Source organism: Pseudophryne corroboree, chromosome 3, assembly GCF_028390025.1.
Source record: "Pseudophryne corroboree isolate aPseCor3 chromosome 3, aPseCor3.hap2, whole genome shotgun sequence".
Lineage (NCBI taxonomy): Eukaryota > Metazoa > Chordata > Amphibia > Anura > Myobatrachidae > Pseudophryne > Pseudophryne corroboree.
This window is the reverse complement of record NC_086446.1, coordinates 289,127,155-289,150,452: the sequence shown is the minus strand read 5'-3', so window position 1 is coordinate 289,150,452 and position 23,298 is coordinate 289,127,155.

Sequence of the window (23,298 nt, the reverse complement as noted above, 5' to 3'; positions counted from 1 at the left end):
CGTCATTTTCACTCGTGCATTGGAAATGTTAGAGAGAGGACGTGGCTGGCGTCCTCTCCGTTTATTAATGTTGCTGCAAATATTTGTGCTTATTGCTTAATTGTGGAGACTGGGGAGCAGCTGTATTATATAGGAGGAGTACAGTGCAGAGTTTTGCTGATCAGTGACCACCAGTTTTATCCGTTCTCTGCCTGAAAAACGCTCCATATCTGTGCTCAGTGTGCTGCATATATCTGTGCTCACACTGCTTTATTGTGGGGACTGGGGACCAGCAGTATTATATAGGAGGAGTACAGTGCAGAGTTTTGCTGACAGTGACCACCAGTATATATAGCAGTACGGTACGGAAGGCCACTGCTCTACCTACCTCTGTGTCGTCAAGTATACTATCCATCTAGATTCTATACCTGTGGTGCATTTTAGTTTTGCAGTTTGCTGACAGTGACCACCAGTATATATAGCAGTACAGTACGGAAGACCACTGCTCTACCTACCTCTGTGTCGTCAAGTATACTATCCATCTAGATTCTATACCTGTGGTGCATTTTAGTTTTGCAGTTTGCTGACAGTGACCACCAGTATATATAGCAGTACGGTACGGAAGACCACTTCTCTACCTACCTCTGTGTCGTCAAGTATACTATCCATCTAGATTCTATACCTGTGGCGCATTTTAGTTTTGCAGTTTGCTGACAGTGACCACCAGTATATATAGCAGTACGGTACGGAAGGCCACTGCTCTACCTACCTCTGTGTCGTCAAGTATACTATCCATCTAGATTCTATACCTGTGGTGCATTTTAGTTTTGCAGTTTGCTGACAGTGACCACCAGTATATATAGCAGTACGGTACGGAAGGCCACTGCTCTACCTACCTCTGTGTCATCAAGTATACTATCCATCTAGATTCTATACCTGTGGTGCATTTTAGTTTTGCAGTTTGCTGACAGTGACCACCAGTATATATAGCAGTACGGTACGGAAGGCCACTGCTCTACCTACCTCTGTGTCATCAAGTATACTATCCATCTAGATTCTATACCTGTGGTGCATTTTAGTTTTGAAGTTTGCTGACAGTGACCACCAGTATATATAGCAGTACGGTACGGAAGGCCACTGCTCTACCTACCTCTGTGTCGTCAAGTATACTATCCATCTAGATTCTATACCTGTGGTGCATTTTAGTTTTGCAGTTTGCTGACAGTGACCACCAGTATATATAGCAGTACGGTACGGAAGGCCACTGCTCTACCTACCTCTGTGTCGTCAAGTATACTATCCATCTAGATTCTATACCTGTGGTGCATTTTAGTTTTGCAGTTTGCTGACAGTGACCACCAGTATATATAGCAGTACGGTACAGAAGGCCACTGCTCTACCTACCTCTGTGTCGACAAGTATACTATCCATCTAGATTTTATACCTGTGGTGCATTTTAGTTTTGCAGTTTGCTGACAGTGACCACTAGTATATATAGCAGTACGGTACGGAAGGCCACTGCTCTACCTACCTCTGTGTCGTCAAGTATACTATCCATCTAGATTCTATACCTGTGGTGCATTTTAGTTTTGCAGTTTGCTGACAGTGACCACCAGTATATATAGCAGTACGGTACGGAAGGCCACTGCTCTACCTACCTCTGTGTCGTCAAGTATACTATCTATCTATATTCTATACCTGTGGTGCATTTTAGTTTTGCAGTTTGCTGACAGTGACCACCAGTATATATAGCAGTACGGTACGGAAGGCCACTGCTCTACCTACCTCTGTGTCGTCAAGTATACTATCCATCTAGATTCTATACCTGTGATGCATTTTAGTTTTGCAGTTTGCTGACAGTGACCACCAGTATATATAGCAGTACGGTACGGAAGGCCACTGCTCTACCTACCTCTGTGTCGTCAAGTATACTATCCATCTAGATTCTATACCTGTGGTGCATTTTAGTTTTGCAGTTTGCTGACAGTGACCACCAGTATATATAGCAGTATGGTATGGAAGGCCACTGCTCTACCTACCTCTGTGTCGTCAAGTATCCTATCCATCTAGATTCTATACCTGTGGTGCATTTTAGTTTTGCAGTTTGCTGACAGTGACCACCAGTATATATAGCAGTACGGTATGGAAGGCCACTGCTCTACCTACCTCTGTGTCGTCAAGTATACTATCCATCTAGATTCTATACCTGTGGTGCATTTTAGTTTTGAAGTTTGCTGACAGTGACCACCAGTATTTATAGCAGTACGGTACGGAAGGCCACTGCTCTACCTACCTCTGTGTCGTCAAGTATACTATCCATCTAGATTCTATACCTGTGGTGCTTTTTAGTTTTGCAGTTTGCTGACAGTGACCACCAGTATATATAGCAGTACGGTACGGAAGGCCACTGCTCTACCTACCTCTGTGTCGTCAAGTATACTATCCATCCATACCTATGGTGCATTTCAGTTGTGCGCAGTATATATAGCAGTAGGCCATTGCTATTGATACTGGCATATAATTCCACACATAAAAAAAATGGAGAACAAAAATGTGGAGGTTAAAATAGGGAAAGATCAAGATCCACTTCCACCTCGTGCTGAAGCTGCTGCCACTAGTCATGGCTGAGACGATGAAATGCCATCAACTTCGTCTGCCAAGGCCGATGCCCAATGTCATAGTAGAGTTCATGTAAAATCCAAAAAACAAAAGTTCAGTAAAATGACCCAAAAATCAAAATTGAAAGCGTCTGATGAGAAGCGTAAACTTGCCAATATGCCATTTACGACACAGAGTGGCAAGGAACGGCTGAGGCCCTGGCCTATGTTCATGGCTAGTGGTTCAGATTCACATGAGGATGGAAGCACTCATCCTCTCGCTAGAAAAATGAAAAGACTAAAGCTGGCAAAAGCACAGCAAAGAACTGTGCGTTCTTCTAAATCACAAATCCCCAAGGAGAGTCCAATTGTGTTGGTTGCGATGCCTGACCTTCCCAACACTGGACGGGAAGAGCTTGCGCCTTCCACCACTTGCTGGAAGGAGCACCCGCAGTCCAGTTCCTGATAGTCAAATTGAAGATGTCACTGTTGAAGTACACCAGGATGAGGATATGGGTTTTCCTGGCGCTGGGGAGGAAATTGACAAGGAGGATTCTGATGGTGAGGTGGTTTGTTTAAGTCAGGCACCCGGGGAGACACCTGTTGTCCGTGGGACGAATATGGCCATTGACAAGCCTGGTCAAAATACAAAAAAAATCACCTCTTCGGTGTGGAATTATTTCAACACAAATGCGGACAACAGGTGTCAAGCCGTGTGTTGCCTTTGTCAAGCTGTAATAAGTAGGGGTAAGGACGTTAACCACCTAGGAACATCCTCCCTTATACGTTACCTGGACCGCATTCATCAGAAGTTAGTGACAAGTTCAAAAACTTTGGATGACAGCGGAAGCAGTCCACTGACCACTAAATCCCTTCCTCTTGTAACCAAGCTCCTGCAAACCACACCACCAACTCCCTCAGTGTCAATTTCCACCTTACACAGGAAAGCCAATAGTCCTGCAGGCCATGTCACTGGCAAGTCTGACGAGTCCTCTCCTGCCTGGGATTCCTCCGATGCATCCTTGAGTGTAACGCCTACTGCTGCTGGCGCTGCTGTTGTTGCTGCTGGGAGTCGATCAGCATCCCAGAGGGGAAGTCGGAAGACCACTTGTACTACTTCCAGTAAGCAATTGACTGTCCAACAGTCCTTTGCGAGGAAGATGAAATATCACAGCAGTCATCCTGCTGCAAAGCGGATAACTCAGGTCTTGTCAGCCTGGGTGGTGAGAAACGTGTGTCCGGTATCCACCGTTAATTAACAGGCAACTAGAGACTTGATTGAGGTACTGTGTCCCCGGTACCAAATGCCATCTAGGTTCCATTTCTCTAGGCAGGCGATACCGAAAATGTACACAGACGTCAGAAAAAGAGTCACCAGTGTCCTAAAAAATGCAGTTGTACCCAATGTCCACTTAACCACGGACATGTGGACAAGGGGAGCAGGGCAGACTCAGGACTATATGACTGTGACAGCCCACTGGGTACATGTATTGCCTCCCGCAGCAAGAACAGCAGCGGCGGCACCAGTAGCAGCATCTCGCAAATGCCAACTCGTTCCTAGGCAGGCTACGCTTTGTATCACCGCTTTCCATAAGAGGCACACCGCTGACAACCTCTTACGGAAACTGAGGAACATCATCGCAGAATGGCTTACCCCAATTGGACTCTCCTGGGGATTTGTGACATCAGACAACGCCACCAATATTGTGCGTGCATTACATCTGGGCAAATTCCAGCACGTCCCATGTTTTGCACATACATTGAATTTGGTGGTGCAGAATTATTTAAAAAACGACAGGGGCGTGCAAGAGATGCTGTCAGTGGCCCGAAGAATTGCGGGCCACTTTCGGCATTCAGCCACCGCGTGCCGAAGACTGGAGCACCAGCAAACAGTCCTGAACCTGCCCTGCCATCATCTGAAGCAAGAGATGGTTACGAGGTGGAATTCAACCCTCTATATGCTTCAGAGGTTGGAGGAGCAGCAAAAGGCCATTCAAGCCTATACATCTGCCCACGATATAGGCAAAGGAGGGGGAATGCACCTGACTCAAGCGCAGTGGAGAATGATTTTAACGTTGTGCAAGGTTCTGCAACCCTTTGAACTTGCCACACGTGAAGTCAGTTCAGACACTGCCAGCCTGAGTCAGGTCATTCCCCTCATCAGGCTTTTGCAGAAGAAGCTGGAGACATTGAAGGAGGAGCTAAAACAGAGCGATTCCGCTAGGCATGTGGGACTTGTGGATGGAGCCCTTAATTCGCTTAACCAGGATTCACGGGTGGTCAATCTGTTGAAATCAGAGCACTACATTTTGGCCACCGTGCTCGATCCTAGATTTAAAACCTACGTTGTATCTCTCTTTCCAGCAGACACAAGTCTGCAGAGGTTCAAAGACCTGCTGGTGAGAAAATTGTCAAGTCAAGCGGAACGTGACCCGTCAACAGCTCCTCCTTCACATTCTCCCGCAACTGGGGGTGCGAGGAAAGGGCTAAGAATTCCGAGCCCACCCGCTGGCGGTGATGCAGAGCAGTCTGGAGTGAGTGCTGACATCTGGTCCGGACTGAAGGACCTGCCAACGATTACTGACATGTCGTCTACTGTCACTGCATATGATTCTGTCACCATTGAAAGAATGGTGGAGGATTATATGAGTGACCGCATCCAAGTAGGCACGTCAGAGAGTCCGTACGTATACTGCCAGGAAAAAGAGGCAATTTGGAGGCCCTTGCACAAACTGGCTTTATTCTACCTAAGTTGCCCTCCCTCCAGTGTGTACTCCGAAAGAGTGTTTAGTGCAGCCGCTCACCTTGTCAGCAATCGGCGTACGAGGTTACTTCCAGAAAATGTGGAGAAGATGATGTTCATCAAAATGAATTATAATCAATTCCTCCGTGGAGACATTCACCAGCAATTGCCTCCAGAAAGTACACAGGGATCTGAGATGGTGGATTCCAGTGGGGACGAATTAATAATCTGTGAGGAGGGGGATGTACACAGTGAAAGGGGTGAGGAATCGGAGGATGATGATGAGGTGGACATCTTGCCTCTGTAGAGCCAGTTTGTGCAAGGAGAGATTGATTGCTTCTTTTTTGGTGGGGGCCCAAACCAACCAGTCATTTCAGTCACAGTCGTGTGGCAGACCCTGTCGCTGAAATGATGGGTTCGTTAAAGTGTGCATGTCCTGTTTATACAACATAAGGGTGAGTGGGAGGGCCCAAGGACAATTCCATCTTGCACCTCTTTTTTCTTTAATTTTTCTTTGCATCATGTGCTGTTTGGGGACTATTTTTTGAAGTGCCATCCTGTCTGACACTGCAGTGCCACTCCTAGATGGGCCAGGTGTTTGTGTCGGCCACTTGTGTCACTTAGCTTAGTCACACAGCGACCTTGGTGCGCCTCTTTTTTTCTTTGCATCATGTGCTGTTTGGGGACTATTTTTTTGAAGTGCCATCCTGTCTGACCCTGCAGTGCCACTCCTAGATGGGCCAGGTGTTTGTGTCGGACACTTTTGTCGCTTAGCTTAGTCACACAGCGACCTTGGTGCGCCTCTTTTTTTCTTTGCATCATCTGCTGTTTGGGGACTATTTTTTTGAAGTGCCATCCTGCCTGACACTGCAGTGCCAGGTGTTTGTGTCGGGCACTTGTGTCGCTTAGCTTAGCCATCCAGCGACCTCAGTGCAAATTTTAGGACTAAAAATAATAATGTGAGGTGTTCAGAATAGACTGAAAATGAGTGTAAATTATGGTTATTGAGGTTAATAATACTATGGGATCAAAATGACCCCCAAATTCTATGATTTAAGCTGTTTTTGAGGGTTTTTTGTAAAAAAACACCCGAATCCAAAACACACCCGAATCCGACAAAAATTTTTCAGGGAGGTTTTGGCAAAACGCGTCCGAATCCAAAACACGGCCGCGGAACCGAATCCAAAACCAAAACACAAAACCCGAAAAATTTCCGGTGCACAGCTCTAGAATAAACAGGATGTTATGCAATGCCATTCCAAAGTGTTGGAACATTTTTGGAAGTAGTGGGTCAGTATAGAGTACCAGGCTTGTAGTGTAAACCATCAAAGATTGATATTAATCACTAATGAATCAGAGTCAAAGGTTGACCTAAGAATGGAGTTATAGGAGGCGTGGCTTGGGCGGACGTGGAGTAGCACACAGGCTGTGTGACTCTCCAGCTTCTTTATCCTGACTTTCCATCCTGTGTCCCCCCCTGGGCCTGAAAACTACCTCAGTGTTCGTCTAAAGGTGTGGAGGAGCCCCTGTGCTATTTTGGGACCCGCTCGCCTATTCTCTGCTGCGGCAGGGCTATATATATGTGCCGGGTTCCTGAGACTGCTGAACCACGTGGGACTCCGCTCCCCTGCCCACCTGGTCGCTGCCCTGCGCGCTGCCCGCACCCGTACCTGCTGCAGCCCCTGTGTGGTGCCAATGCCGGGAAGACGCCAGTGTAACCTCCGCCCGTCCCGGCCTGTGACCGGGTGAGTGTCCGCGGGATCTCCCGCTCTGGCGCTGCCGCACGCACCGCCGCTGCTCTCTTCCTGCGGCTCCGACCTCTGCTCTCCAGCTCCCCTGACAGCCTTCTGGACCGCGCTGCGGGGGGAGACGGTGCGCTGCCTGGGAGGACGGCCTTCTATATATATATGTCCTGTCTGACCTCTATGTGCAGCTCTGCTCCACATTATATCACACTGGGACACTTATCTCTCATATATTAACCCCTGGAGGGCCTGCTTGCTGCTCTATCCATATATACCCTGAGGCCCCCTGAGGCTTGGGTGTGCTAGCTGCTACAGGGTTATTTTACCACAACCTCCGGATTCCCCTCTGGGATAGGTGAGAGGTCCTCCATTTTGTACACTGTTAGTCTCCTGTGGGGAACATCGGGGACAGTGGCTGATGAAGTTTTTGATATACTATATTTCCCTTCTGGCAGCGACTGAGTGATTCTGCTATATTATCTGTGCTCGCGGGCAGCCACTGGTTAGTTTTGAGATACTATTTCTCACGGACTGCAGCTGGACAGTTTTGATATACTATATTTCCTAGCGGGTGGCGACTGGACGGTTTCTGATATACTACATTTCCCTGATTCCCGCCATCAGCTGGCCATGATGGTCAGACAGCACCAGAATAACGCGGCCGCAGCGAAATTAGAAAAATTAGCTAGAAATCCTCCAGCTCGGCCCCAACGTGGGGAGGATGCCCAAACGGCCTCCTCGCCGTCACCACCGTCACCTTCTAATAGCTCCTCATCTGCGGAGGCTTAGGATGCTGCTTTGCAGAAGATTCTGGATGCGGCCACCGCCAGCGAGGCCCACTTGGCCGACAGGATCGGTCAGGTTCAGGCGGACTTATCCATTATACACCAAGACCTCCAACAGGTCCGGGAAAGGGTCGGCGAGGTTGAAACGCGCATTTCCACACTGGAAGACACGGTATCGCCACTTGGTAGATGTACCACTGCTCTGGAGTCCCAGATGACGGAGGTACACAAGAAGATGACGGATATGGAGGGGAGATTGCGACGGAACACTGTCCGTTTGTCACACCCCGCGGGCAGCGGCGGCCGCGCTTACCGCTGCGGGTGTCCTGGATGGCCTGGCGTCTCTCCCCTCCGGCGGCCTCGGGGGTCCGGCGTCGGGTCGGCGGGTCTCTCCGGCGGCTCCCGGAGCGAGGGCGCCGCCATGCTGCTTTAGATTAGGTAGGCGGAGCGGGGCTGACGTCATCTGCCCGCTCCGCCAATCAGACCAAGGCGGGAGGTTCAAAGCCAGACGCCGAGCAGGGAGCCGGCGCCTGTGTATCATCGTTCTGCTTGTCAGAAGCAGTGATTTCCAGAGCTCCCTTGTTCCTATTTTCCGCTGTGTCTCCAGTGTCTCCAGTGTCTCCAGTGTCTCCACGCACTTCCGTGCCTCCAAGCGCCCGAGCACCATCACGCACCTCCGTGCCTCCAAGCGCCCGAGCGCCATCACGCACTTCCGTGCCTCCAAGCGCCCGAGCGCCATCACGCACTTCCGTGCCTCCAAGCGCCCGAGCGCCATCACGCACCTCCGTGCCTCCAAGCGCCCGAGCGCCATCACGCACCTCCGTGCCTCCAAGCGCCCGAGCGCCATCACGCACCTCCGTGCCTCCAAGCGCCCGAGCGCCATCACGCACTTCCGTGCCTCCAAGCGCCCGAGCGCCATCACGCACTTCCGTGCCTCCAAGCGCCCGAGCGCCATCACGCACCTCCGTGCCTCCAAGCGCCCGAGCGCCATCACGCACCTCCGTGCCTCCAAGCGCCCGAGCGCCATCACGCACCTCCGTGCCACCAAGGCGCCTGAGCGCCATCAGCACCTCAGTACCTCGGCACCTCAGTGCCTCTGTTCCTCAGCACTCCGGTGCCTCAGCACCATAGAACCTCAGCACCTCGGAGCCTCTGCACCTTAGTATCACAGAACTCCAACACCTCAGTACCTCGGTGTCTCAGCACCTCAGTGCCTTCAGCACCTCAATAATACCAGCATCTCTGTACCTCAGCACTCAGCACTTTCACTAGTCTTGTTTTTCAGGAGACCTTCATCATTCCTCCGTGCTTCCTGCTTACCGTCTTCATCCTGTATGAAGAAGACCTACATCCGGCCATCTCTATTGCGACCCAGTAGCGGTTCCTCTTCCCTGTCACCGGAAGAAGCCCCGAGTCCACAACACCCTTCGACCAGGTCAGTGATAGTATACACAGGCCACATGGACCCGGGGAATCGGAACCCAGAAGCAAGTGCCATCCAAGATCTGGTTTCCCGTGTACAGAGTCAGGAAGCGGCGCAAAACCAGGTGATGCGGTATCTCCAAGAGCTATCCGGCAGGTTGGATCAAATTCAGGTTTCCCTGGCTTCAGTAGTTCCAGTTCCAGCTCCAGTACCCACTCCGGCAGTCGTTCCTGTTAATGCTCACGCAGTGTCCGGTACCAGGTCACGCCTTCAGCTTCCCACTCCCTCTTGCTACAACGGCAACCCGAAGAATTGCCGTGGTTTTCTTAACCAGTGCGAGGTGCAGTTTGAACTCCTCGCACACAATTTTCCCACGGATCGATCCAAAGTAGCATACATTATTTCCTTGCTTGAGGGTTCAGCGTTGGAATGGGTGTCTCCTTTATGGGAGCGATCTGATCCTTTGGTTTCCAACTACACTAATTTCATCTCATCTTTCCGCCGGATCTTTGATGAGCCTGGCAGAACGGCCGCTGCCTCTTCAGATCTTCTTAGAGTTCGACAAGGCTCTCGTTCAGTGGGTCAGTATGTGATTCATTTTCAGACCATAGCTTCCGAATTGCGCTGGGATAATGATGCCTTACGGGCCGCTTTCTGGAACGGGCTGTCCGACCGTCTTAAAGACGAATTGATTACAAGAGATTTGCCAGATTCCTTGGAACAGTTGATCTCGCTCTGTGTGAAAGTGGATCTCCGCATGCAGGAACGAGTTGGCGAACGTTCTCGGTCTGATCGGTGCAGATTCCGGGCTCCTCCGTCTAAACCATCGGTTACGACAGCTCCAGACGAACCCATGCAGATTAATCGGTCTCGACTGTCTCCAGAGGAGCGACAGCGTCGGCGTGAGAACAAACTTTGCCTCTACTGTGGAGCCGCGGATCACTTCCTCAAGTCTTGCAAAGCTCGCCTGGGAAACGGGCAATCCTAGCCTGTTCCGGGGAAGTCAAGCTGGGTGTGGTTTCTCAATCTTCTCCAGAAGTGGACTGTTTACTCTCAGTATCTTTGTCTACTAAAACAAAAGTCAAGACCGTTATGGCTCTTTTGGATTCAGGTGCTGCGGGGAATTTTATTTCTCTTTCCTGTGCCCAGAGTTTGGGTTTGAAATTACAGTTGGTCGAACGACCTATTACTATTACAGCCATTAACGGGGTTCAAATTCCTAACGCCTTGATTACGAGTCAGTCTGAGTCAATTCAGCTACAAGTGGGAGCTTTACATCATGAACAACTGAAGTTTCTAGTTATTCAGGAAATGTCTCATGATCTCGTTTTGGGTTTTCCCTGGCTCAGGCTACACAACCCTCATGTCGACTGGGGGTCGACACAAATAATTTCTTGGAGTCCTTTCTGCCGATTGAATTGTCTTACTCCTGTCGTTCCACTCCGTGCGTCGGCCAAGTTGGACGTGGAGTTAGTTCCTGAGGCTTATCGAGAGTTTTTGGATGTCTTCTCGGAACAGGCGGCTGATAAATTACCTCCGCATAGGGCTTGGGACTGTCCCATTGAGCTCATTCCTGGGAAAATACCGCCTCGAGGTCGCACTTATCCTTTGTCGGTTCCAGAGACACAAGCTATGTCTGAGTACATTAAGTCGAATTTGCAGAAGGGCTTCATCCGTCCCTCCACTTCTCCAGCGGGAGCTGGCTTCTTCTTTGTAAAGAAAAAAGATGGAGGGCTGAGACCATGCATCGACTATCGTGGTTTAAATGAAGTCACCATTAAAAACAAGTATCCTCTGCCGCTCATCACAGAGCTTTTCGATAGAGTGCGTGGAGCTCGAGTATTTACTAAGCTTGACTTAAGAGGAGCATACAACTTGATACGTATTCGTCAAGGAGATGAGTGGAAGACGGCTTTCAATACGAGAGATGGGCATTATGAGTACCTGGTAATGCCATTTGGCCTCAGCAACGCCCCCGCTGTCTTTCAAGGATTCATTAATGAAGTCTTTCGGGATATGTTGTATCTGAATGTAGTAGTCTATTTGGATGACATTTTGATTTTTTCTAAGAATCTTTCTGAGCACCGACTACAAGTTAAGGAAGTACTCCTTCGGTTGCGCAAGAATCATCTTTATGGCAAGATCTCCAAGTGCACCTTTGAGGTTCCTTCTATTTCATTTTTGGGCTACATTATTTCTGGAACTGAATTGCGTATGGATCCGGAGAAACTTTCGGCCATCCGGGATTGGACTCAACCTCTTTCCTTAAAAGCAGTGCAACGATTTCTAGGATTCGCAAATTATTATCGGAAATTTATAAGAGGTTTCTCTACCATCGTGGCACCTATTACGGCTCTGACTAAAAAAGGGGCTGACCCAAGCAATTGGCCTTCTGAAGCAATAGCAGCGTTCAAACAGTTGAAGACCGCCTTTATATCTGCTCCCGTACTTCAGCAGCCAGATTTCCTAAAACCATTCTTTTTGGAGGTTGATGCTTCCACGGTAGGCATAGGTGCTGTACTCTCGCAATACGCCTCAGATGGGAAGTTGCATCCGTGTGGGTTTCATTCTCGCAAGTTCTCCCCTGCTGAACTAAATTACACCATCGGAGACAAAGAGCTACTGGCAATTAAATCTGCGTTGGAAGAATGGAGGTATCTTCTGGAGGGTGCTAAACACTTAATTACAATTTTTACGGACCACAAGAATTTACTGTATCTAAAGACGGCCCAATGTTTGAACCCCCGTCAGGCGAGATGGGCGCTCTTCTTTACCAGATTTTCCTTTATCATCAAGTATCGGGCTGGAATTCTAAATACCAAGGCGGATGCCCTATCCCGTTCAGTGATGGCTTCCGATGAGGAGAATACTATGGGGAAGGCATTAATCCTCAGTCCCATCTCTATTTCTGCAGCTCCCACTAGGTTGGGCCCTCCTCCGGGAAGAATGTCGGTACCAGTTAAATTTCGACCGAGACTGTTGCAGTGGGCACACACTTCTAAGTTTTCTGGTCATCCGGGAATTCAGAAAATGTGGGAATTTCTGCGAAGATCATACTGGTGGGACACTATGAAAAAAGATGTTCAAGAGTATGTCAATTCGTGTCCTCAATGTGCTCAGCACAAAACTCCACGTCTGCCGCCTACGGGTTTGTTGCATCCTTTGTCCATTCCTAAAAGGCCTTGGACTCATATCTCGATGGACTTTGTTACTGAATTACCGCTCTCTAAGGGTCATAACACCATTTGGGTGATCATTGACCGATTCTCTAAGATGGCACATTTTATTCCGTTGACCGGATTACCCTCCGCTTCCAAGTTGGCCCTGTTATTTATCCAAGAGCATTTCCGCCTGCACGGGTTACCTCTGGAAATAGTCTCAGATCGGGGAGTACAGTTTACAGCGAGATTCTGGAGAGCCCTCTGTTCAACTCTACAAATTAAGCTCAAATTCTCTTCTGCTTACCATCCACAGACTAATGGGCAAACTGAACGCGTCAATCAGGATCTAGAGACTTTTCTCCGTATTTACCTTTCCCCTTCTCAAGATAACTGGGTGGAGTTGTTGCCGTGGGCTGAGTTTGCCCACAACCATTTTTATCATTCTTCTACTGGTGAGTCTCCATTCTTTATTAATTATGGATTTCATCCCCAAGTTCCGGAGTTGCCCATTTGTCCTCCAGAAGAAGTTCCTGCTGCAGCCTCAACTCTTCGACATTTCACTCAAATTTGGAGCCGAGTTCATGCCAATCTTAAGAGGGTTTCCGGTCGCTATAAATTCTTTGCGGATAGGAAACGACGAGCAGCTCCTCAATATAAGGTTGGTGACAAGGTATGGCTCTCTACCCGCAATCTTCGTTTGAAAGTACCCACCATGAAATTTGCCCCAAGGTTCATTGGTCCTTTCTCAGTGCGGCAAGTCTTGAACCCGGTCGTTTGCAAATTGGAGTTGCCTTCCCACCTTCGAATTCCAAACTCCTTCCACGTCTCTCTCCTCCGCCCCCTCATTCTAAATCGGTTCCACTCAGCATCTCCTAGGCCAACTACTACTGTGTCTGAAGCTGGGACAGAATTTGAAATCAAAGCTATTCTTGACTCTCGTTATTTTCATAAGAAATTACAGTACTTGGTAGAATGGAAAGGTTATGGTCCTGAAGAGAGAAGTTGGATCAATGCTACTGAGGTAATGGCTCCCCGACTGGTTCGAATCTTCCATTCCAGACATCCAACTAAACCCGGAAAGTGTCCAGGGGCCACTCCTGGAGGAGGGGGTACTGTCACACCCCGCGGGCAGCGGCGGCCGCGCTTACCGCTGCGGGTGTCCTGGATGGCCTGGCGTCTCTCCCCTCCGGCGGCCTCGGGGGTCCGGCGTCGGGTCGGCGGGTCTCTCCGGCGGCTCCCGGAGCGAGGGCGCCGCCATGCTGCTTTAGATTAGGTAGGCGGAGCGGGGCTGACGTCATCTGCCCGCTCCGCCAATCAGACCAAGGCGGGAGGTTCAAAGCCAGACGCCGAGCAGGGAGCCGGCGCCTGTGTATCATCGTTCTGCTTGTCAGAAGCAGTGATTTCCAGAGCTCCCTTGTTCCTATTTTCCGCTGTGTCTCCAGTGTCTCCAGTGTCTCCAGTGTCTCCACGCACTTCCGTGCCTCCAAGCGCCCGAGCGCCATCACGCACCTCCGTGCCTCCAAGCGCCCGAGCGCCATCACGCACTTCCGTGCCTCCAAGCGCCCGAGCGCCATCACGCACTTCCGTGCCTCCAAGCGCCCGAGCGCCATCACGCACCTCCGTGCCTCCAAGCGCCCGAGCGCCATCACGCACCTCCGTGCCTCCAAGCGCCCGAGCGCCATCACGCACCTCCGTGCCTCCAAGCGCCCGAGCGCCATCACGCACTTCCGTGCCTCCAAGCGCCCGAGCGCCATCACGCACTTCCGTGCCTCCAAGCGCCCGAGCGCCATCACGCACCTCCGTGCCTCCAAGCGCCCGAGCGCCATCACGCACCTCCGTGCCTCCAAGCGCCCGAGCGCCATCACGCACCTCCGTGCCACCAAGGCGCCTGAGCGCCATCAGCACCTCAGTACCTCGGCACCTCAGTGCCTCTGTTCCTCAGCACTCCGGTGCCTCAGCACCATAGAACCTCAGCACCTCGGAGCCTCTGCACCTTAGTATCACAGAACTCCAACACCTCAGTACCTCGGTGTCTCAGCACCTCAGTGCCTTCAGCACCTCAATAATACCAGCATCTCTGTACCTCAGCACTCAGCACTTTCACTAGTCTTGTTTTTCAGGAGACCTTCATCATTCCTCCGTGCTTCCTGCTTACCGTCTTCATCCTGTATGAAGAAGACCTACATCCGGCCATCTCTATTGCGACCCAGTAGCGGTTCCTCTTCCCTGTCACCGGAAGAAGCCCCGAGTCCACAACACCCTTCGACCAGGTCAGTGATACCGTTTGGTCGGCCTGCCCAAGAAAGAGGAGGGTGCCTCCCCCGAAAAATTTCTTGAACGCTGGCTGTTGGATGCATTTGGAGTGGAGGAGTTTACCTCACACTTTGCAGTGGTCCCGATGCGTCCGCTACCCCCAGGGGCACCTCCCCGTACGCTCATAGCCAAGCTCCTTCATTATCATGATAGGGATGTGATTTTGAAATTGGCCCGCACCAATGGTCCTCTCATGTGGAATGGATCTCCGATTTCAGTCTTCCCGGATTTTGCCATTGGCATTCAGAAAGACAGAGCTCAGTTTGTCCCTGTGAAACGCAGGCTGCGAGAACTGAATATCCCCTATGCCATGCTCTTCCCGTCTAAACCGAGGGTGGTTTCAGACGGAGAAACTAAATTCTTCATGACTCCCCGCGAAGCATCAGTTTGGCTGGACAGACGCTTCCCAGCTCGGCGGGCGTTAGCCGCTGATTGAACTCCTGCACTTAGTTTCTCTGCTAACCAATATTTTGCTCCCTGCTTTCCTGCTATGTCACTTATGAGTGCGGTCTAGGGAGGGAGGGGGTTTCTCATCTTGCTGTTTTGTGTTGTGTTGCTATGTTGGGCCTATAAGGGCTCTCTGCGGCTTATTACAGGCCTTTGCCGGGTTTGTGTAGCTGTGGGGGGACGAGGTAACTACGAGTTGATACTTCCATACTATTTTTGTGAAGGCCTTTGACTCGGTGGAGTGGACCTTCCTCTGGGAGGCTATGAGTCGGTTTGGCATGGGTCCCAACTTTATCAGCTATGTTAAACTACTGTATTTTAAGCCCATGGCCAGAGTCTCGGTGAACGGGTTTGTGTCGCACTCCTTCCCCCTGTCCAGGGGGACGAGACAAGGCTGCCCTCTGTCCCCGACTCTGTTTGCCATTGCTATTGAGCCACTAGCATGTTTGATTATAGCTACTCAAGATATCGTGGGTATTGGGGTGGGCGCAAGAGAGGACAAAATAGCATTATACGCTGATGACCTTTTGTTATTCGTTGATGATTATGTTTCCTCTATGCCTAAAATCCTCAATTTGATAACTAATTATGGTCACTTCTCTGGGCTCAAAATTAACTGGGATAAGTCCACCATTATATCAGAAAGAACAACAAAACAATAGGTGAGTGCGCTGTCAACGGCAGCCTGTATAGGGATGGTTAGTCCCAAAAAGTTGAATACAGGACAGAAAGAAATACTGGTGCCGGCTGGATACAGCCGGCGCCAGTATTTCTTTCTGTCCTAAGTCCACCATTACTCCGCTTAAAGGCCCGATCCCCATTGATCCATATCCCGCTTAAGTGGGTAGATTCTTTCATGTACCTGGGCATATGGGTATTGAATGACCCTTGTACCTACGTATCCCTTAATGTTAAGCCACTGATTGTGTATCTTCGTTCAAAGGTCAAGGTTTCGGGGACTCTGCCTCTGACTGTTAATGGTAGGGTCAATTTGGTGAAAATGGTCTATTTGCCTAAGCTTCTTTATGTCCTCCAGCAGTCCCCTATATATATATATGCTTAAAAATATTCCGACAGATTGACAGTTTGCTATCTTCCTTGATCTGGGCCAGTAGGAGAGCGCGGTTGAGGCTTGACATCTTATCTAGACCAAAAGCGCTGGGTGGCCTAGCTCTCCCTATCTTTAGATTTTATTACTATGCAGCGCAGCTGGCACACATATGGGAATGGGTGACTGATTCCGATACCCTCTCTATACACTCGCAAGTGCTTCTACAGGAGTATCCTCATGGCTCTCCATTACAGTTGCTTCTCTGTGGGAACCCTAAACGGTCCAAGATCCCTATAATAAAACAGGCCATTCTTATATGGAAACGGGTACATGTTATCTTGTTGGGCACAGGTATAGACCCAGATACTCCATTGGACAATGTCCTCGGTTTTCCAGAATTGGCCCAGCTGCAGCCTGGGAAGGTGTGGGGAGGTGTGGTGTGACGTCCCTGGGACACTTGTATAACGATGGTATATTGAAATCCTTCCTGCAACTCCAACGTGAATACAATATACCCTCTTCTCATTTCTACCGTTACCTGCAATTGAGACATGCGATTAACGCACAGTTTCCTGATACCCCTCCAATGATTACCGACTCCCCAGTTAAGTCTCTCCTACTGACCCTGGGGAATAGACACCTGGTATCCAATATCTATACATGTGTACTCCGGTCTCACTACTCTGACACTTTATCCCTTAGGAATAAGTGGGAATCTGATCTGGGTTCCATCTCTGATGAGCTATGGGAGGGTGCTCTATGCTCTCCACGATTATCTACCACCACCACTAGATATCAACAAATCCAACTGTTTATTATACACAGAGTATATATGACACCAGTGCGATTGTGCCACATAGGGGGTACTCATTCTACCAGATGTCCTAAGTGTGGCAGTCTGAATGCAGATTTCTGGCATATTTTCTGGCTCTGCCCCAAGATTGCTGTATTTTGGTCTGGTGTTATTAACGCCCTGGTGTCGACTGGTATTCCATCATCTGTATGCTCCCCGTTGACGTGTGTGTTATCAGCTATAGAGGATGAAGCCTTGGACCCCCCGCCAGACGATATGTAATTAACCTTTGTGGCCTGGTCAAGGTGTGTATTGCCAGACTCTGGCTGGCCAAAGATACGCCCACAGTACGGTCCTGGGTTTCGCTTGTTAATGATACAGCCTCTCATGAAAAATATGTATACTTAGCTAGGAAGGTGAGGAAAAAATATCAAGATTTGTGGGGTAGATGGCTTGAGTCCCCATACTCACAGAATCGGAGTAGCTGAGCACTAGCCACTGTAAGCTCCGTGTCTGGGTGTGTGGAGGATTAGACATATGTCGGAGGGTTGGAGTGGGATTGTGACATTAGCTCTAATTCGGGAGAGTTGCCTTGCCTTCCGTTTTGATGTTTTCTGGCACCTGCGACCGGCCACCCCTCTGCCAGTACCTTTTGTTATGTGAATTGTTGCCTAACTATGTCCTGTTGCCATAGGCGACTTTGTATATAATATCTGAAGGATCTGCGATGACTCGTGACACTATTTCCAATTTTAAAGATATGTGTCCTGAAATCCAAGCCTGCACTTCTCTACTGTTATTGTAGTTATTTTTGAGCCGGGAATCTGCGCATTCCCTAGTCTAGGAAATGTTTTTGTTTTGGTGTTCTGTCTGTTGGTTATTTTTAAAAACCTGAAAATCAATAAAAAATATTGAATTGAAAAAAAAAAGAATGGAGTTATAGGGTGAAGGAGCCAAATCAGGGCAGGAAAGACTGGGGTTGGGAAAAGAAGCAACTCGAGGGAGGAGTAAAAAGAGTGATGATCAACGGAATTAAGCATGTGATGGGTGAAGACAGATGTGGGGGAGGTAGTTTTGGAATAAATAAACTATAGATAGAGGGAGATGGGGTGGTGTTCAGAGAGGAAAGGAGGAGTTGGTGAAATCAGGGATTTACCAGTGCTAGCTTGAACTCTGAGGAAAACATGGTGGAAGAGGTGCATAGAATGGCATTCAAAGAAGGAGAAGGAGATGGAGGACTCCAGAGGAATGACTCGATAGGTGCACTATGGAAAAGTAGGATACCCATGCTACCACCCTCACAGTCACCAGGGCGGATGTGTGGGAAAAGGACAAGAGAGAGCAAAAGGAGTATAAGTGAATCCATCAAACTGAGCTCTCAAAGCATGACAAAGCTACAAATACCTAAATAAGGCCACTTTGGGGATTACAAACACTGTATGGAATTAATTAAATGACATCCATTGATCAAATATACAATATACAACTCCCTCACCTCTGTATATTATATATAATTTCAAAATTTCTCCCCTCTCACGTTTTACAATTCAGTCAGGTTTGTTACACAGTAATAGAGTATATTCCTACACACCTCAGAATCAAGTATACTACTTTAATTTAAAGCATTATTATTCCTTATTCAATTCTGGTTTGTTAATCAGCCCATAATATTCATCATGAGGACACAGATCTCATCTGCCTCTCCAGTCATTAGTCAACCAGATGTGTTGGTCATTTGCAACATAAAAATCTCATTAATTAAAAATGTGTTGCCCTGGTGAAGTAAAAATATTTCTGCTAGAACTTTTAGCTTAACCTAAATTACTGGTTATTTATGCCAATGAATAATTTGATTTTGTATTCTATTCAAAATATAACTATGGCAGTTACTATCAGATCAACAATACATGTACTAGAAATCAAACATGATAATGGGGAAGCATAATTATTCTAATTCAAAATTCAATAAACACAGTATGAAGGATGATACATTTGAAAATAGTGCTATGTTAAACATTTAGTGAAAGTGGATTTCTTACTTACACACAGTATTCCATAAGGTGAGCAGAGAACCTTGTCTGAGGCAGCATACTCATAGGGGTATCAGAAACAAGGTACTTACCCTAAGCCTTCTGAGCCCAACCTCCCACTTTGTCACCCTACAATTGTTACTGAAAGAAATGCAAACGCCAACTTCTATCAACCCTGAAATTACTGTAGAGTGGGTAATTGAAAATATGCATAATGTTGATTCTGGACAGGAGGTAGAACTATTCTTCCGTCTCTGTTCCATCTTTTCTGAGCACTAGTATTGTGAGGAACTGGTTACCGGAGCATATAGGTAAGGGTTGGTTGGAAATATAATGCTTCACTCAACATTAGTAGGTAGACTGAGTGGCGCCGAGAGGCGGGGGGCAGTTTACAAACTACCAGGGCTGCTGGAGATGACAGGGGGGGGCAGGGGTCCACCAACCCCCATCACCCACAGCCCGAGTATACCTGTGCTGTGGCTGGCCGACGGTGACACCATCTTTCTTTGGGAAGATGGCACCACACATAGAAAGCAAAGACTCTGGCACTATGCCACGGTCTTTGCTTTCTAGTGGCCAGCACCATTTTCCCAAAGATCACTGGGAATAGGCGCTGGCTGGGGAGGCAGGACACGCTTCCCGAACAAGGACGCTAGGAAGTGGGTGCCCTCCTCTGTGCCTCCTCTAACCCCCCTCCCGTGCTAAAATGGCACCCCCTTCGTGGAGCGCAATTATTTTATTATTAAAATACTTTTATATTAAAGGGCATAGTCTCGCCCACTTTATGAAACCACGCCCCTGCCCCTTCACCGAGACCCGGCATGGCTCTCTATGTCCCTGTATGGACTGCTTCAACACAAAATGAAGCAGTAGCACAGTAGGGAGCTGGAGGAAGGCCCAACCCCCTCACTCCCTGCACAACTCTCACAGGCCCACCCCCACCTACAACTTCACTAGAGGAAGAAGATATCTCATCCAGGCACCCCCTGCTGGAGCAGAAGGCCCCACCACTGGATTGTACCCCCGTCGCTGGATCCCCTACTTGACAGAGGAAAATAGCAAGATAACAAGATGCCATCTCCGTCAGCTGTAAAAGCAAGAACACAATGTGTAGTCTCTGATGTGGGTACCGGAGCCTCCTCTCTTCTGACATTACCAACATGGCTGCTGATGAGTAACAGGCTCTGCTGCTCACACATAAACATGCAGCATAGCCTCACATTAACCACATCACTACTGACCAGGCAGTAGAAGCCTGCCCAGCAACCAAATGGGGTGCATGTCTCTGGTAATGAATGGCTTAAGTAGGTGTGTAGTTGTGTCTACATTCAAAGGTGGTTGGAAACACACAATGCTTTTTATTGATGCATACAGATATTGTTGACTAACAGCGGTCAAGGTAATAGACTGATGGAGCTTATTTCTAAAATTGTGTACCGGCATTCTCTTGTCCTACCCATGCTTAGCGTCCTGCTGCATATGTCTTTCTTATAGTTGATTTTAAAACATACCAGCATCTCTATAGCAATAAATGTTCACACACACATAGACACTGAAAAACAAGACCTGTTAAAAGCAGAGAGGAGTGGCTTGGTTTAGCAGAAATACGAACACACCTGAACTTGCGGTCTGCAAGGTGATCCGAGTCCCGGCTCAGGTCTTAACACAAAGTTTGGTTCTCAAAATGAGGAAAAACATTATTTTCCTGGAAATTTCGTGTAAAAAGGGAAGGGTGTAAAATAGAGATGAGCGGGTTCGGTTCCTCGGAATCCGAACCCCCCCGAACTTCAGCCTTTTTACACGGGTCCGAGGCAGACTCGGATCTTCCTGCCTTGCTCGGCTAACCCGAGCGCGCCCGAACGTCATCATCCCGCTGTCGGATTCTCGCGAGGCTCGTATTCTATCGCGAGACTCGGATTCTATATAAGGAGCCGCGCGTCGCCGCCATTTTCACACGTGCATTGAGATTGATAGGGAGAGGACGTGGCTGGCATCCTCTCCGTTTATAGTTACTGTTAGTAGTTAGTTGATCTGATTGCTGCTTAGCTTATTGTGGGGAGGATTGGGGAGAGCTGTTAGGAGGAGTACAGTCAGTGCAGAGTTTTGCTAGTTTTTTTTAATCCGTTCTCTGCCTGAAAAAAACGCTCCATACCATATCTGTGCTCAGCCTCAGTGTGCTGCATGATATATCTATGTATATCTGACTGTGCTGAGTGCTCACTGCTCACACAGCTGAATTGTGGGGGAGACTGGGGTGCAGTTATAGCAGGAGTACAGTGCACACTTTTGCTGCCAGTGTGACTGACCAGTGACCACCAGTATATTGTCTGCCTGAAAAAGTTAAACACTCCTGTGGTGTTTTTTTTTTTATTCTATAAACGCATTCTGCTGACAGTGTCCAGCAGGTCCGTCATTCATTATATTATATAAATATTTACCTGCAGTAGTGTTATATTTTTTTTGTTCATCTCTATCATCTTTATCATCTCTATATTAGCAGACGCAGTACGGTAGTCCACGGCTGTGGCTACCTCTATGTCGTCAGTGCTCGTCCATAATTGTATACCTACCTGTGGTGTTTTTTTTTTTTTCTATCTTCTTCATACTAGTAGTTTAGGAGTCTGCTGACAGTGTCCAGCAGGTCCGTCATTATATTATATATACCTGCAGTAGTGATATATATATATTTTTTATATCATTATCATCTCTATACTAGCAGACGCAGTACGGTAGTCCACGGCTGTAGCTACTTCTGTGTCGTCAGTGCTCGTCCATAATTGTATACCTACCTGTGATGGGGGTTTTTTTTCTATCTTCTTCATACTAGTAGTTTAGGAGTCTGCTGACAGTGTCCAGCAGGTCCGTCATTATATTATATATACCTGCAGTAGTGATATATATATATTTTTTATATCATTATCATCTCTATACTAGCAGACGCAGTACGGTAGTCCACGGCTGTAGCTACCTCTGTGTCGTCAGTGCTCGTCCATAATTGTATACCTACCTGTGGTGGTTTTTTTTTTCTATCTTCTTCATACTAGTAGTTTAGGAGTCTGCTGACAGTGTCCAGCAGGTCCGTCATTATATTATATATACCTGCAGTAGTGATATATATATATTTTTTATATCATTATCATCTCTATACTAGCAGACGCAGTACGGTAGTCCACGGCTGTAGCTACCTCTGTGTCGTCAGTGCTCGTCCATAATTGTATACCTACCTGTGGTGGGGTTTTTTTTTCTATCTTCTTCATACTAGTAGTTTAGGAGTCTGCTGACAGTGTCCAGCAGGTCCGTCATTATATTATATATACCTGCAGTAGTGATATATATATATTTTTTATATCATTATCATCTCTATACTAGCAGATGCAGTACGGGAGTCCACGGCTGTAGCTACCTCTGTGTCGTCAGTCACTCGTCATCCATAAGTATACTAGTATCCATCCATCTCCATTGTTTACCTGAGGTGCCTTTTAGTTGTGCCTATTAAAATATGGAGAACAAAAATGTTGAGGTTCCAAAAATAGGGAAAGATTAAGATCCACTTCCACCTCGTGCTGAAGCTGCTGCCACTAGTCATGGCCGAGACGATGAAATTCCATCAATGTCGTCTGCCAAGGCCGATGCCCAATGTCATAGTACAGAGCATGTAAAATCCAAAACACAAAATATCAGTAAAAAAAGGACTCAAAAATCTAAAATAAAATCGTTGGAGAAGCGTAAACTTGCCAATATGCCATTTACCACACGGAGTGGCAAGGAACGGCTGAGGCCCTGGCCTATGTTCATGGCTAGTGGTTCAGCTTCACATGAGGATGGAAGCACTCAGCCTCTCGCTAGAAAAATGAAAAGACTTAAGCTGGCAAAAGCACAGCAAAGAACTGTGCGTTCTTCGAAATCACAAATCCACAAGGAGAGTCCAATTGTTTCGGTTGCGATGCCTGACCTTCCCAACACTGGACGTGAAGAGCATGCGCCTTCCACCATTTGCACGCCCCCTGCAAGTGCTGGAAGGAGCACCCGCAGTCCAGTTCCTGATAGTCAGATTGAAGATGTCAGTGTTGAAGTACACCAGGATGAGGAGGATATGGGTGTTGCTGGCGCTGGGGAGGAAATTGACAAGGAGGATTCTGATGGTGAGGTGGTTTGTTTAAGTCAGGCACCCGGGGAGACACCTGTTGTCTGTGGGAGGAATATGGCCATTGACATGCCTGGTGAAAATACC